This window comes from Gallus gallus, chromosome 9 (genome assembly GCF_016699485.2).
Source record: "Gallus gallus isolate bGalGal1 chromosome 9, bGalGal1.mat.broiler.GRCg7b, whole genome shotgun sequence".
NCBI lineage: Eukaryota > Metazoa > Chordata > Aves > Galliformes > Phasianidae > Gallus > Gallus gallus.
The window spans coordinates 7,107,331-7,120,494 of NC_052540.1; the positions used below are offsets into that span (position 1 = coordinate 7,107,331).

General features: G+C 41.1%; 1 long non-coding RNA gene across 1 annotated transcript in view; it reads right to left on the minus strand.

Annotated features, from left to right (window-relative positions):
• Window positions 1-13,164, minus strand: part of LOC101749943 — a 282,047-nt gene that overhangs the window by 102,026 nt on the left and 166,857 nt on the right. The window contains exon 6 of the long non-coding RNA XR_005862193.2: window positions 2,345-2,453. This is a non-coding gene — a long non-coding RNA (uncharacterized LOC101749943). The remainder of the gene's footprint in view (window positions 1-2,344; window positions 2,454-13,164) is intronic.

The window sequence follows — 13,164 nt, forward strand, 5'->3', positions numbered from 1 at the left end:
TCACTGACAAGAATTATGAAATAGAAAACCGACATATTTCTACGGAACTGGCTTTTATTTGTATCGTGTATTACTGCAATTACTCGCCAGGGTGTTCTGACAGATGCTGTAGCTTTTCTGCTGAGGAATGCAACAGTAACCCATGAATACTCAGAGTTTATGTCAGTAGCTCTCACTCGCTGTTTCCACACTACATGTTAAGGCAATCCTCAAGGCAAGCTGTACAGGAAGGAAAAAAATCTTGAGGTGTGGCTGGCTCCTGCAGACAGCTGCTGGTATGGTTTTCTATGCGTCTGCAAGCATCTCATCTAAATAAAGGCCACCTCTTTCTGCAGTCGTTGCCTTGCAGTGGAAGGATTCAAATTAGCTTTTGTGCAGAGTGAGGTGCATTGCTTCACTGATTAAATTACTCTCATGGCTTTACTCTGTAAAATGTTTTAGTACGTTTTCAAAGGGCTGGTACATACAGAAGATTGCAATGTAATTTCCCTTTTCCCAAAACCTTTGTGTTTATGATAAATACTTTCCGTGACTGCTAAACCAGCTGGTAGACCTATAAATAAGAAGTAATGTAGATAATTAAATTTTAGGAGGATGCCACCTGCAAAGTTCTTCCTAAATAGCTGAATTTCTAGAATGCATTATATCTTCCTACCCAGTTTGTTCAAAAAATCAGAACCCTGCACATACTTGGCTTGCCTCCTTCAAGCTACTCAGAGCAGTAGCACTCATTGGAGACCTAACCTACTTTTTTTTACTAGAATCTGAGGCAAAATTCTCATTCATATAATCAGAAGTCTGAAAATAATGATCGCTTCTCTCTTAAAACAAAAAAATGAACAACACTCCAATTGCTTCCAGTTTTTAGGTACCTTATAGCTCTCAAAGCTCATTTTTGTAAGAGAGTCTTGTTGGAAATGAGTATTTAAAGCTATTTTTAAATGATAACTCACTATTAAAATGCAGTGCTATTGTGTGTTTGAGGTCTTGATTTTGACCCCACACATTTGGTGCTAATGACAAATCCCTTTTTAAATGAAGTTTTAAAATCAAGCAAATCTCATTAGGCTCTTTTATCACCTTTTTACATTGTATCAACATCCTTACTGTCCTGGATCGTAAGTCTTACGCAAAGTAAAAATGCCGTATTAAAAATGTACTTTTAATTCCAAAGTATGCATTGCACCACCATTTACTGTAGTAACACTGTAGTAACAAACAGCACTGATGATGCAACACTGTATTTCAACATGTTTTACAGCAGCAGGGTGTTATTCTAAAGATTGTACCGTAGTTGGAACAAATATTACCAAATTTAAGACAGATTTATTGTTTGTTGACCTGTTTGGGCCAGGAAACAGAGGATTGGGACCATCCCTCAAGTTTCAACACACTGTAAAAGGAGGAACCAAGCCAGGAAAGCATTTCAGTCCTTTACAAATTCTTCCCTCTGTGTCTACAGCTCTTGAGAAATTATCTGCTGACGCTCATTTGGAAATGGAAACCTGGGCCAAACCGTGCGCAGTATTTTAGCAGACACTGTGCTGCTCTGAATGACTAAGGGCAAACACTGCAGGGCAGGGCAGAGCAGCACCCAGCCTCTCTGCCACTCGTTCCAGATGCAGAGAGCAAGGAGGCTACATGAAGGACTGAAGGAACCGAAGGACCTCATTTTGCCCTATTGTCATAAGGCCACAGGTAATGGTCTGACTCCTCAGTTTATTTTTAGCAGAGATAATCTCAGGTTAGGGACAAATCAGTTACTGTGAGCAGTGAAATCTGTACATCTGTTGGAAAATAAAAATGCAGACCAGACTCATTTGGTGAAATGCTGAGCTGAAGGAACAACTGGTCACTGCTTTCCTTGTTTGCCACAGTCACAGACACTCCGTGACGTGGAGGAAAACCACTGATAATATTCTCAGCAGAATGCAAAACAGTAGAGGAGAACTCACACTTCCAAGAGTAGATTCTTACATCAGCAGCCCAGTTCTGGACTCTGTGGCCCTGTCTCGTGGAGACATGGGGTTTCCAAGAAGCACCTGGATTTCTAACCTGCCTGTCAGTATCTCTAATGAAGAAATTTTGTTTCCATTTGTACCAGTGCATTCCCACTGAGTTCAGCAGACTTTCTCTGGAATAGCTGATTTTCACATAGTATTACATTACATACAGAATGGCTGTATCTCATCCTATGTACACTTGCCATCCAGATTATAAAATAAATGCTTAACTTCTGCTTCCATTTCTAATGTTTTGGTCATTTATAACTAGCTCAGAAAATAATGTATTTTAAATATAACCCCCGAAAACTTGATCTGTGACTAGATGGAGTATCTTTTACCTTGTGCACTGGCCAGAATCGCCCAACCAAGCGGCTGACGATGATGTTGAACAGAAGCTGGGCAGTATTTCTTCACTGTGAGTTAAATGTTCCAGCGCTTCAGAGTACCCTGGGGCAACAAAAACGGGAATAAGTAAGGGAAACTGTTTCAGTTTTTCTATTTGGAACCTGCTTTGCCGTAATTTTGAGACAAAGACTAAAGCACAGGTAATTGATCATAATGAAAAAAATGCATTAATGAAAGTAATTGACAAAAGCCAGTCCACCTGTCAAAGAAGAGAAACCTTGAAAAGAAACGGCAGGCTTTTGAAGGTCAGGGCTCAGTGTGGTGTAATCCCTACCATCTGTGTTCAGGCTGGTGCTATTCTCAGACTGTCATATGCACTCTCTTCTTTGAAAATAATAGACAAGGGAAAAAAAAAGCTAACCCAACAGGGAGCCTAAATGCAGCTAGCTTTATAGAAAATGAAAAAGCACCACTGTGTAAACTTACAGTGACCCTTAATTTTCCTTCCCCTTGACCTACACACATCCACAGTCTGTTTCAGGACTGCCCTGGTACTGGGAATGAAAATAATTCAGTGACCAACAAAATGTAACAGTGTAACAGCAAGCTGGAATAGTAGGCAACCATACCCAATGCAATCAGCCAAGCATAGTATTGCCCTGCACACACACTAAAGTGATTAAGTGTCACCCTTTCCTCCAGCTTTTGAAAGATGGGCCTTGAACCTGGGGAAAGCTGTGGGCTCCTGTGCCCATGCCAGAATTCCAGCCCTCAAAAGACCTGCTGAAGAGCCACCCAAAACTGCACCTCCCTTCTGGGTGCTCAAGATGTCCTGGTCATTAAAGCTGTGTTTCTGGCTGTTTTCAGAGAGCATGGAGAAGCCTGATACTTACACTTGCCTGTAAGGTCCTATGGGACTGAGTAACTTGTGCATTCATGGCCTAAACACGCAGAGCTCTATTAGACACAAGCTCGGAAAATGCCCACAAGCTCTCAGCCCATACATACATGGCTGAAGAAGGCACCCCTGATACCCAGCACCATAATAGTTACAGCTGAGAGTGGGAAAAGCTGGGATCAGCTTTCTGACCAGTGACCACCACGTAACAGAGCAATTAGCCTTCTTAATACATGCTTTTTCATGTTGCTTGCACACCTTAGAAAGCATGAATGAAAATCTTCTTCACCTACAAAATACCGTCACTTGCTGATCAGGTCACTTTGTGTGGTCTGGAGTTCAAATCCCTCAGGCAGAAAAGGAAATTGAATTCAGGTTTCCCACACTCTGACAGGATATATTAATCACCGAGTTATTACATTAAATAAGGGCATTAGCTCCTCCACGGCAGTTGTGCTTTGAAGGAAAAGGATTTGAAATACAGCACGAAAAGTTGTCATTTGAATGGGAACCCCAAGTGTAAGAAGGTGTCCTCCCAGCATGCAAACACTGAAGTCCTGGTGTGGGGCAATACTTAAGGCACAGTGTTGCTCTTAGTATGTCATGTCAAAAGCAGAGGCAGCTGCATGCTTTTTGGTGCTCATTCCTCTGCTTTCAAACATCCACACACAGCCTAAAGGGAGCCTGTTCCTTCCAGAAGGTGGCCAGGTATCTGAAATTTCTGTGTTCCAGCTTTGGTCTCAAAAAGACCCTTTCGGTCCCTCTGATGCTCTGGCAATTTATTTCAAAGAAGCTCAAGAATCTGAAGGCTTTTCATAGCCATTACAAAATACAGTGGAGGCATGGAGTCACTACCTATCTTGGAGATTTCTTGTTTTAGAGAGGAAAACTTTTTAATGAAGAAGGTTCATCCATTAGAATAATGATAAAGAAACACATACAGAGCTCTTCATTCCACAGTGCTAGACATAGGGAACTGCAGAGCACGACCAAACAGATCCCCAGAAGTCATGTTACGTAGACTGTGTAGGAAAAGGTATATATAAAAGCTTACTATTTCTATTATTCTGAAGTCATAAAAGCTTGAATAGTATATCTAAACAGCAGGTATAAATGGTAAATATACATTATATATATTACTTGCTCCTAAACAATTACATTAAAACTTCTGCCTCCATGCACAAACCAGAACACGCCACATAAAACATCCCTCTGTTAAGTGTAGATTCCTGGGAAAACAGCCCCAATAAAAATAACACATAAAAAATAACAGTGCCTCACAAACGTCTAATTAAAAAGGGTCTCCACCTCTTTGGAAGAAACACATTTTATTTGCCCTCATTAAGGTGACCTAACCACTGTACTTCACCCTGCCCTGCCTGAATGATATCATCAGCATCATCCATGAAAATAAAATACAAGAGGAGAAGAATCATTCTTTTTCTCTGAGCTGTAACTGCCTATCTTTCCAGACACACAATCACTTTCAAGCATATACTTCAATTAATAATTCCAAAGACAAACTGTTGACATTATACCATCTGTACAAGTTTAGGCGTAACTAGAGGAAATGGAGAAATTCAGAACGGGACCTAAAGCTTAAGATGCTCCCAGAGAGTCTTCACTAATAGCTTTTGCTTGTTAGCCATGCTACCTCAAATTAAACATTTATTTAGTTAATTTTTGGACCACAACCTGAAGACACACCCTCTGCTAATAGAATAAGATACTAATGAAACCTCTTGCTCAATGCAAAGCAGCATTTCTTCTTCTCATTTGCAGTAACTGTGCTTTTCTCTTTTGTTCCATTTATTTTTTTCTCAGTTGCGTCTCATTATGTGGTTTGCTTGTGCTGAAGCCACACACATGGGGTAAGATGAATTCAGGGAATGTGAAGCTACACAAACACATAGGAACACAACTGAAGCACAGATCACAGCTGCTTCATTGGACAGCTGTGGAGGACCTCATCCAAAGCTGTGCCAGCTGTCACTTCAGGCAAACTCAGAAGCCGGTCTGAAGACAGACAAAAAGTCTATTACTATAAATTAAGATGAAATAATTTAAAAATTACATATTCTAAGAAAATCACGTGTTCAGGCTGACTTTTAGTACTATGCCCAGAATGCCCAGAACTTGACATTTTATACATTGCCTGGCCAATCTTGTGCAGTGCCTGACTGCACAGTGTGAAAGAAGGAAAGACTTTCACATGGGAAATGTTCCTATGAAGAAAGAGCAGAAGACATATCAGAAGAGGAGCTCCTAAGACAGTAAGGATTTTCACTTGTAATGAAGCTCGTCATCCTTTAGGAAGAAAACACGACATTGGCCAAGAATGGCATTCTCAGCTCACAATTCTAAGCAGTCTAGGTCAGCATGAAGTTTTTATCCTCAGAAACATATCTTTTCTCCTACAAGAAACATCAGCTCTAGCTAACATGCAATAGGTGCGAAGTTTTTACATTACGGCACTACTGATATGCTACGAGTGTGATCTCTTACATTTTAATTAAGTTTACAGGAAATAAAAAACTGTGTTTTTTCCTTTGTTCTTTTATTTTTTGAAATAAAACATCTGACAAAGGAGCCAGCATCTCAAGGGGCAATGATCATCCTGCGCTGTGTGTGCACGGGCAGGAGATGGTCTAAAGTATCACTTCTACATTTCAATTTATCACTTATGGTTTGGCTTTCAAGTCTCCTTTCTTTTTTGTTAAAGTCACTGGAGAGCAGGCAGGAGTCACAGGACAAGGCACTCACTGAGGAGCACTGCACAGCCCCATGCTTGGGCTGACAAGCTGGCAGTGGATATCTTTCATTCAGTACATCTCTATATACTGCACACAAAAAATGCCTGGGGAGCCTTGGTAATGAATACATCAACTTTTACCCTGCTCTGTAAAAACAGCTATAAGGAAATGATTTCTGTGCTACAGAGGGGGTACACAGACTAAAAAGAAAACACAACACTTGCCAGAAAAATAAATGCCCTGCTCCATCAGAGAGATGAAGGAGAAAGATAAAGTGCTCTGTTTATATTACGCCATCTGAATTTAAGCAGACTATAAACCCTTCCCCTTCTGACCAGGGGGGCAAATATCATCAACACAGGTACATACAGTTTCTAGTCTTCCATGCAATGCTGCTCACCATTCAAGTGGAAATGGATTCAGGAATTTCTTTTACTTAAATAGAAAAGCCAGGAGAAACAAAGAAGAAAAAAAAAAGGGGGGGCAGGTGATATGCTCTTACTAGCCACACTAAACACTAATTGCTATATACTTAATTTATAAAATGCAGCATACAACAACAAAGAATATTATAGGAAATCTCAAGTAGGAATGGCTCTTCTTTTATTTTCCTAATATAAAGAAGTGAACAGAAGAGATCCAGTAAGGAAAGAGGAGAGGAGAGGAGAGGAGAGGAGAGGAGAGGAGAGGAGAGGAGAGGAGAGGAGAGGAGAGGAGAGGAGAGGAGAGGAGAGGAGAGGAGAGGAGAGGAGAGGAGAGGAGAGGAGAGGAGAGGAGAGGAGAGGAGAGGAGAGGAGAGGAGAGGAGAGGAGAGGAGAGGAGAGGAGAGGAGAGGAAAGGAGAAAGACCAAAAGCTTTCCCAAGGTGCTAAGGTGTGTCTATTTCTGGTATTTAGACTTTGCTGATACGGCCAATATACATGCTGAGAAACATAAGATAGATACAGTGCTTTCTGACTTCTGTGTACGCATTAACCATTACTGATTTCATAGTGGCAAACCAAAGTTTGGCACTGTTCCTGGAAACACCAGCAAGCATGCTCTGTAAGGAACCACTGCTGCTCCCAGAGAAACCCTGGTTCAGGTCGGTGCTTCCATCTGATGGTAAGGACAACAGTGCCTGGACAGCTGAGTTGTGATTGAAATATCTTTCTGAACTGCTTTCATGAGTTAGAATCCTTGTGCTGATGTGCAATAGGAACAGCAGAAGTGCCCATTGGCTGGGCTGGACGAGCTGCACCACTGTACATATTTATGGACATAAGTGGAACCCTCAGGGTAAAAGTGAACAAAGAATAGACTGTTTTTTTCTAAAGCATCTGGGTGTAAGCCTTATTTTGCCAGCAACCATAGTGTTTATGGGCATGTTTTACTGGAAACCTGCTGCTTCTCACAACGTTTCCTGAGCGACTGTCTTAGTAAAACTGCATCTGGAAATGACAAGCACAGAGCTGTAAATCTGAAAAGCAGTGTGCAGCCCTAATAGCTAGCAGCCACGGCAGGGCTGTGAACACTGGAAAGATTTACAAAGACAAAAGCAGAGCAATGAATTTGTTTCTGAGTGCTCTGTGATCACATTACACCTCTTCCTCTTCAAAGATAACCTGTAGACACAGAAGTGGCTATAACTGCTCTCTGAGTTAATGCTGTTGTAGGTAGGTAACCTGTAATTGCTTACCTGCCTGAGGCAACCCAAATTTCTGCCCTGCACCCAATTTGCCAAAGAAATGGCCAACTGGGCAATATATCTTTTTTTCCTTTTCACCCAAATTAGATCTATAACAAGGTCAAAGCCACAAAAACGAACGACCTTCAAATAATTGTTGTTTCTCTGATGGGTACCATTTTGTGTAAACCAGGAAGTGCTCATAAATAGGTATCACCTCAGAATAGATACATAAAGGATGCAGGAGGAAGAGATCAAGATATTTACTTTTCATTACCTTGTCCCCTAAGCTGTGAAGTCCTGAAACCACTCTGGATTCCATGTAGGTCGCTCCAAAAGTACATAAATCTCTAGATACTTCAGAGTGCAGTTGCAAGGAGATGGTGGCAGGAGGGGAGAAACGGTCACAGCAAAGCCAGTAATTACAACACAGTAATACTGACTGGGATGGCAATCGCTCCATTAGACCAGCCAGCACGCATCAGGGAGAACTGGGGATCAGAGCCTAGGTTTTGGAGTGTGAACAATATCATAAATTGCTCAGAGTGAGAAAGAAATATACTTGAAACCTTCTGGATAACAAGCTATTCATGTAAAACAAACAATCAAACAAACAAAAACCTTAAGTATTAAATAAAATAAGAAATATTAATATTAAAAAGTAACTTTTTAAAAATCTCATAGAGCCAGGAGCTTTGACTCTTTAATTCAAAGTATTTTTTCTTTCAAATGCCCTTCAGTTTCACTAAAACATAAAAGACTAAAAGCTGTTAGATTCCTTAACCAAACCATCTTGCTTTACTCAGGCATTTTGTCTGCTCCTCGAAAAGCTAACACTTAAACACATTAATATGTAGAGGCATGTATTGAAAACTACAAGACATTTGTTTAAAATTGGGTTATTTGCTTAAAACTCAGTCTTAATTTTATGCATAGAAGTATAAGCATATGCACACATAAAGTGTGTGCACTTGGTTTTGGGATTTGCACTGACAGAAATCAAACCTCAATTATTCGCTAACTAACTCTTCTCCTGAAGGCAAATGTCAGGGGCTGTGCAAGGGATTAAGATCTGTATGTGACTTGATCAGCTCCAGAAATGACCAACGGATAAGGAACAGATCAGGAGTGTGAGTCTGTGACATTCTACATAGCACATATCCTAAATTTAAATTTCAGACTCACATGGCTATTTGGCCATGTCACTGACTGACACTGACTCCTCTGCAGCCAACAGGCGAGAGACAGCATGAAACAGGAGGGATATTCTTAAGCCTACGCAGTATTGAGATTGCTAATTTTGCATCTGACTATAAATTCATACTCCTTGTAGGTCTCAGAGGAAACTGAACACAGACTTTGGAAAGTTCATCAAACACCTCTGGCCATATCTCTGGGTTGCTTCATAAAGACCTGTCAACGGCTTCATTAAATCAAACAAGCCTCTGGTCAGGCCTTTTCCTCTATTACTGTTTCTTTATAGATCAGACACTATCCTCCTTTGCCCCCAGTTACTTCTCATACAAATCTCATTTTACTGTACTCTGTTGTTTCCCTGAGTCCTCTCAAGATGCCCCCATCAACATGGAGCCAATGAAGAGGAAACTGAGCTCTGTACTCACTTTGGTTACCTATGGCAAGGAGAGGTGTCAAGGCTGGGCTTCCAGCAGCAGAAACAGTGGCAGATCTCACTCACGAAGGCAATCACAGCAGGATGGGGAAGATGGGTTTGGTGTGGGGTTCAAGGGGCTTCAGGCAGTCATGAGGGCTCGGCACTGCAAGGTGTGCAGCCACGAGGACACCATCCTCTGCTTCCTCATGTCCAGGCACTTGTTCTGTGGTGGAGCTTCCCACCCCAAAACTTCCCCATGATGTGACCCTGAAGGGGTCACAGTGTCATCACAGCCCCCGCCAAGGGCTGCAGTACTACTGGGCAGCACAGAGGCAACAGTCTGCCAAGAGCACTGCCAGGTACCTGGCTAAATGTCCTGAGCATCCATTGCAATATAATGTAAGAGAATCAGGAGTAAAAGCCGACCTTGAGAATCACAGTACCAGGGAGAAGGACCTAAAACTTCTCCTTGCTGGTTTAGCCACCTCCTACAACAGTGAGTGTGTTATCAGACTCATAGAAAGCACCCTCAGGTTGTTGTATTTGGGTTGTTTTTTGTTTTGTTTTTTTTTTTCATAGTTACAACCTTGACCCTACCTTTAGATTTTAAAATAACAGCTATTTGGAATTTGAGAAGAGTCAGCAGCCCCCCAAAGTGCCTATCAGGATTAAATCTGCTAAAAACCTTTCCTATTAGTCAGGCACAAAGCAGCTGGGTAGAGACATACATTTCTGTTTCTCTGCAGTGCCATTCCTTTGCTCTGGCCCTCAGTTAAACAGCCACAATAATGCTCCTCACTCAGCTTGTTTGAAGATTAAATTAGCTGCTATTAGTTCAGCTCTTTGAAGATGTACCCAAAGTGGTAAGTGCTAAGTATTATTAGATGAATGTTAGTCATTAGGCTCTGGAGAAATCTTGTTGCTCTGTATTACTGCATGAGCCGTGCTGAGCGGTGGCTGCTGGTCCACGTGAGCACTCCCAGCGCTGGGTATCGCTCTGCCCTGCGCTGCTGAGTGCCAAACTGTGAGCTCCTGTCCTCAAACAGAGCCACCTTCAGCATTTCAACCACCCCTCTGCAAACCGACTCTAAAGAGGTGTTTTTTTCCTTCACAATTAAGAAAAGCTTTTCTTTTTCCAAGCCCTCTCTGAAAATTCCCATCTCCCTTTTAACCGAACTTTAAAGAAACACACCATCTATGTGATTTATTAAGCTGAACTTTGATTTTTTTTTCTCTAAAAGGGAAAGAAAAAAAAAAAGCTGTCAGTCTTTCAAACTTCAAGACAGATGGGCAACATGATTTTCCATTAAATTTCTCCAGATTGAAAAAGGTGTAACAGACATAAGGTTTAGTCCTTTTTAAAGCCCTCTAGTGGTAGTTCCAGTTATACTATTTATTGTCATAGGAAATTACCTCATTACTAGGCTGCTTTATCTGGGATCTTTAACAGGAAATTAGATGCATCTGTCTTTAGAAGTAGGGAAAGGAAAAAGAGGAACTGTTAGCAAAAGGTCTCTGTCTCTCTATATAGAAATAAATGTGAGGGAAGCGTGTAGAGTAGTAGAAACTGTACATGAAAATCATGTAAACAGAAAAGGCAGCAAGTGCCACCCAACCAAATACCAAGATCCCTCCTCTAGGAGCTGATCCCTGGTACGGTCTGAGAAAGCTACTGCAAAATTACAGCAGGCCCAGTTCTCCTACAGCCAGGGTAGGAACCTACAGGTTCCTAAACCTAGGAATGGGAGTAGAGTGGCGGCCTGCTATGGAGAAGTTGCCAATGAGCGTGCTGTACCAGCCACACAGATAAACAACATCTTTCATTCCTCGAGGCCATAAATCTGCCACTTCTCACCAACCACTATATTGCCATTATAATATTTTCTCAGACTTCTTTCCTTCCTCTGCAAAGTTCCCTTTCAAAACAAATATGCCATAGAGTCCAAGGCAGCATGGGAAATCACACACAAGTAGTTCAGTGATAATGTTGTTACGGCTCAAGATTAGAAAAAAAAGGAAAAAGTACAATAAAATCAGCATAGGTAGAACCATTGCTATTTTAAGATGTATTACATCGTGTCTGCCTTCTGCCAAAACAAACTGTGTAAAAACTTTAATTTAAGCTTAAACCAGTTTTTGGAAAGCAAAATAACCTTACAGTTAGTTTCTTAGAAGCAATTTCAGTATTTTAACAACAAAATGGATAAGAAAGATCTGCTCAAACTGTTGTATAATCAGCCTGTCTCAGCCCCCGGGTATTAACCACACTCTATCTGTATATCCTACATAGGGATAGAGCTGAAGCTGTCTCATTTGTTAAATGGCTGAATAGCAGCTCAAGAGGCTGGCAGAGCATTCCGGGTTTCTCAAGAGCAACTCACAGAGTTGTATGGGAGAGAAAAGCATTACTCTGACAGCTCTCAGTGTTTCTTCAGCACCTCCTCTTAACATCTAGAGGATTTTCTGGAGTGCTTACCTGAATAGAGGAGCTTATTACAAGTACTCATTTTAAGAAGTGTCGTGAAAGTGAAACAAAAATTATAATAGACAGTCGAGATCCTTTGGGAAAATCAGACTGGTACTGAAAAAGATAGATCATACTTGTTGAATGGGTATCAAAAAAAGGTTTTTGTGAGGAATGTCAAAATCAACCATGGCCAGAGACTGTTCCAGAAGGGGATGGTCCTCACCCTGGGCGATACTCTCATCTTCCAGAAGAGCATGGAAATATCCGAGTCATGCTTGGACTACCCCAGTAAAGTGATACAGACATTTATTTGTATTGAATGACAGTTTCCTGAATTCCTTTTTGGAAAGTCAACAATAGTGTTTCTGATTAGAACAATCACAGAACTGAGAGTAATGAAGTTTATGTGGCTTTGTTTGCAGTTATAGTGTAAAATAAACAAGACTTACGGTAAATGATAAGATATGCAACAGTTACTAGTATGAGGTCCTTTGAAAGTTGCCCTTTAAAAAAAGGATAACCACTTGTAATGCATGAGCTAAGTCCAATAAAACCATGCAGTGAGCACACTACGTGGCTGAGTTTAATTTCTTGACTCCTGTGGGACTTAAATCTGAACTTTAATAATACTTCACTGTTGTGCAAAGTGCACTGTGACACAGTGGGATGCAGTGGCTGAGATGCAGGCTGAGTGACAGGAATCACCTTTTCCTGAATCTATTGCTTGCTTCCAATGTGATTTTGTATGGGAGTTCTACAGCTCAATTTCCTCCTTGATAAAAATGGGAATAACAATGGTTTCTCACCTTTGACATTCATGGATGAAAAGTCCTAAACATTATTAATTCATGAATTTATCAACCTCAAGCAGAGATGTGACCTTGAAAAGGGAGAAGTTCCAAAGTCTGCAGTCTGCTGGGGAGATCATTAGCACTATTTACTTTAACAGGCAAGCACGTGGATGTTACAGCAATTCTTGCAGGGCTGGAGGAGGAGAGGCAGTATGATACAGAAGATAGTGTGATGTTTCCATGCCCAGGGAGACAGCATTATGAAAGCACAGCAGTAAGCAAAGCTCGGAACAAGATCATCTTGTCTAAGTGGAAGGCCTGCTCCCCTCCTGGGAGATGCTAAGCAATGTTTTGAAATACTCTACATGCTTCAGTCTCGTATCTTACGGAGCAGTTATAGCAATCAGTCACAGCTATTGATTAGCTTGGCAGTACAAGGGAACTCACAGCAAAACTGACTTCTTGGTAAAGATCACTTGAGAACATTTTTATTTTCTAAAGCATTAAAATGATCAAGAAAACTGAGGTTGTGAGCATTTTGTAAATCTTTTCTAAAGAATGGCAAAACCAGGACAATTAATCATCTGGTTCCACAAATTCTCCCTAAGAATATTTTTCTTAGTCCAC